Source organism: Onychomys torridus, chromosome 4 (assembly GCF_903995425.1).
Source record: "Onychomys torridus chromosome 4, mOncTor1.1, whole genome shotgun sequence".
Taxonomy (NCBI): domain Eukaryota; kingdom Metazoa; phylum Chordata; class Mammalia; order Rodentia; family Cricetidae; genus Onychomys; species Onychomys torridus.
This window is the reverse complement of record NC_050446.1, coordinates 111,057,574-111,061,949: the sequence shown is the minus strand read 5'-3', so window position 1 is coordinate 111,061,949 and position 4,376 is coordinate 111,057,574.

Here is a 4,376-nt window from a genome sequence, read left to right as displayed (position 1 = left end):
AGGTACGCCACAGGGTGGAGCTTGCCCTAGGCCCCGCCCACCGTGGGCGGCGGAGGTGGTTTAGCTCCAGCTAGGATGCTCTTAAACCTGAATCCTAGGGGTGGGGCACCAGGACTGCACTCTTCCATTGTGTTCGCCCACCTCCTGCCCTCAGTCAAAAAATAGAAAACTGAAGCTGCGTGTGGTAAATAGTAATAATTAAATACACAACAGTTTACTGAGTAATATTGAAAAGCTGAAAATGCAACAAACGGTACAAACGAAAAATGATATTTTTGCTCATACATTCCTAAAATTATTTAAACACAAATGGAAATAACTTTATTTTAGAGCCACTCCCCCCACCCCCACCCCCCCCACACACCATTTTGGAGGCAAATTTTGAAACTTTAAGGTGAAACAAAGTGGTCCTCTAAGTAACTATGTGCAGACAGTGCACGCAGAGGTCCGAAGAGCGTGAAGAATCCCCTGGAACTGGAGCTACAAAAGGCTGTGAGTCGCTGCCATGTGGGTGCTGGGAACCAAGCTCACCGGTCTTCTGCAAGAACAGTAGGTGCTCTTAACCACTGACTCATAACTCCAATCCAAATTTTCATGGTTAACATGAAGTAATTTGAAAAGGTTTATAAAGTCTAATAGTTCCTGACACCCAGCCCATCTTTTCTACCACAGAGATATTGCTTTAAGGACTATTTCACACAAAAATACTAAATGATATACAGATAGTATGATAGCATGAAGAACATGAAGTGCAACGTGACTAAGGGAAAAGAAAACAGGAAAAAGGAATTAAAAAGGAAGGAAGAGAGGAAGGAGTAGAGAGTCAAAGGCAGGAATATAAAGGCTGGGTTTACCACGGGTCACCTCTGGGTTTCTTCCTGACACTGTACCCTCTCCTGCCTGCCCTCTGAACTTCCTATTTAATGTCCCCTAGCCTCCAGGGCTGTGTGGCTTCCTGTGAATGATTCCCTAAATCATGGGTGTTTAGAATAGAATCACGTGTTATAAATTTTAAGAAAATAGCTGCTGTGGTAGCTTGTGTCTGTGACTCCTGTGCACTTTGGGGACCGAGGCTGGAGTCTAGGCCTCATAGCAAGTTTAAGGCCAGTTGAGTTTCATGAGACCCTGTCCCAAGAACAACAAGCACTACACACACACACACACACACACACACACACACACACACACACACACACTAACAGTTGCATGATATTCCATTGCATTATTATTCCATGCTTCTTTTAAGCCAGCAATTCTGTTGGTGGATATTCAGGGTATTTTCAATCTTTGCCATTAATGCAAAGCTTCTAGGACCATGTTTACTCATAGTTTTTAGAAAATTAAGTGCAAGAATTTCTCTAGGGTGTATGTTATCAGTGAAACTTCTGGGACATAGATTACATATAATATCAAGACAATGATAATGTGTTTTCCTTATTTTGATGACACAGTTGATGTCAGTGGTAGCCTGGTTTAATTCTGAAATCCATGAAATTGTATATATGGTACATGTTGGAGGATTCACATTTAGAAGATGGAAGGGAACAGATTAGTAAGTCCATCAGAACTACTGACTGGAAGCTGACAGAATCGAACACTTAGGGTCTACCAACATAAAGTATGAATGTAAAATCGGGCCCTGGCTAAGATGTTCATTAGCTTAACTTGTTCTGTCTTTATCTGGTGATGAGTATAATATTTTATCTTTAAATTAAAACTATCTTTAATTTCTTTAATTTAAATGAAAATAAATACCATATAGTCTCAGACATGTCCCCAAACATTTGGTTAATAAAAGTCATTTATAGAATTACTTCACACATGTTTATAAAAACTGTCACTAAATCTCCATAGATAAGCTGCTTTGTTACCAGAAGAATGGAAATTTTTGTGTGTTGGCCTGGAAGGCAAACCGTCAGTAGATAGTCCCTCACCTGTTAGTTAACTCACAAGGCATGCCTGTGGGTGGTGGCTGATGTATTATTAGAAGTAAACTGTGCTGAGTTTTAAATGTATGTTGACATAGGATTGAGGTAAAGCTGTCACAGGTATTTTACTGTTGCTGTCTTCTTGTCACAGTTCTTTACAAAACTGACTTTCTCTTCTAAAGTCCATCCTTGCTTCAAAGCTCCCCCTGTTTCGGGATGTGCCTATGTGTGATGGGAAAGGCTGCTGTCAGGGCCTCCTGCACAGGGATTTAAAACTGTTTGTTTTACAAGTAAATCACAAATCAATGACAGATACATTGTATCTTTTCAAATGATAAATGAAAACCTGTCCAACAATTTTGAAGTGAGAAATAAACCGGTCGACAATATACAACACCACTTCATTCTCCCATCTGCAGCTTACCTTCACTTTTAATTGCAGCAATTCTGAGCCACGTCTTGAATGAGGGCTGAAGAATGATTTCTTTAGAATGTGAGCAATTTGCACATAATTATATTCAGATCAGAATCTACACTTTCTCCAACTCAGAGAAAAGCTATTTTAGGATCTCATGAGGGGAATAAACACCTTGGAAGCTCTTGCTGCGCACATTTTTCTCAGCTTGCGTCTTGATTCTTCTGAATAGTCTCATCTATTCCCGAGGCTTTTCTCTTTTTCTGAATTCTGAAATACTTAGATTGAGTGGGATTACTTATGCCCTGAAGATGGACAGAATATTCTGGTCTGCATTTCCAAGGGTACACTTCTAATCACAATTCCAAGTTCTTGCACTTATCTATTTGGGGTTTCTACTTATGAAAAAGAACAGTGCTAATAATTTATAATAGTGTATGCAAGTTTTCAAATGGACTGGCATGTGACTGGTAGTGGTTCATTTTACAATTACTATAGCTTCTCAGATGATGTGGTTGTCGTGTCTTTTACTTTCTTGATTATAGGTCAGCTTTTCTCTTTAATCTGAATCACAAAGGCGGTTCTGCTCTATAGAGCCTTCCAAAGAAGGCACTTTTATGATGTATCTTTTCTAATGTATTTTGTTGTTTTGAATTTAGCTATTTTCCTTTAATATCTCATAATAGCACCATTCATTTTATATGTTTTTTTATTCACTAATTTTAGGCTAGAAACTGTTTTCTCTCTAACACACTTTATTAATGTAGGTCTTTTATTAATGTGTCTCCTGGTCTTAGTATTAAGTAGTCTTTTAATTGCTTCATAAGGAACGGAAATATTACTGTGCTCTCCTCAATGCCAAGATGGAGTATGTTGCTTAATTTTCAATTAATTAAACTGTTGATCATTTAGAAATAATTTAATTTTCTATATTATGATCAGATAGTGGGACTATTAACTGACTTTAAGAAATAATTCATAAAAGGACATAAAAAGTATATTATCTGGGAAATGAAATTAATGTATTTAATCAACTTCATTATATTATTCCATTTTCCTCTGTATTTGACTACTTTTTAAATCTGTTCAATTCATAATATATTAAATCTTCAGTAATAAGAATGTTTTATCGCACTCTTCCTTGCTAAGAAGTTTTACTTTATCTGTTGTTGTTTCTGGACACATCTGAATCCTGACTTTTGTCTATTTATAGCCCCTCTTCTGTTCTCAGGTAGAGTCATGGTGATGGGCTTCAGTACTCAAGTCTGGCTATTCCAGAAACGTTTCTGGTTGTCCATGTAAATGTGTGGAAAGGTAAAAATTTGTGCTCCCCTGAAAATAGTGATAATATTGTGGTGATGTGGGTTATTTATATTATTTCCTAACTCCCCACTGAGAAACACACAGCTCAAATCCCTTCCATTTCACACTCAACACATCTGGTTTCTAATAAGCATAATGTAGTGGAACAGACAGTGAGACATAAAAATGAGGGCACAAGAGACACGATGTCTTCTAACTCTGAGAATATTGATATGAGGCCAGAGAGGAAATGAAGCCTCCAGCTAACAGCCATGGCTTAGACACCCAGGAAGTAAATCCTTCAGCTGCAGTCTCACTGTTTCATGTCTCCAGTCTGGAGCCACCATCTTGAATCCCAGCAGGAAAAGCCCAGAACCAGCCCCACTTTAGAGAAGTTGAGTCCATAGAAACCAGGAAAATCATTTTTGCTGCTTTTAAGCCATGAAGTTTGGGTGATGATTTTTTAAAGAACAAATGGTAACATATTCACTTCCCTGGAGTATGATGAGGAATTGATTATAGATCATGTATGGAACTGGGCTCTTGGTTTTGCTATGGGATTCAACAACTTACACTGGGAACTTCTCTGTTTTAAAACAACAAACAAACCAATCTTGTCCAGGCTGGCCTAAACCCAAAGTTCATGTGAGCCTCATGACTTAGCCTCCAGAGTAACTAAGATTGCAAGTATGTGTCATCATGTACTGCCGTACTTTTCTTTTGTTCCTTTT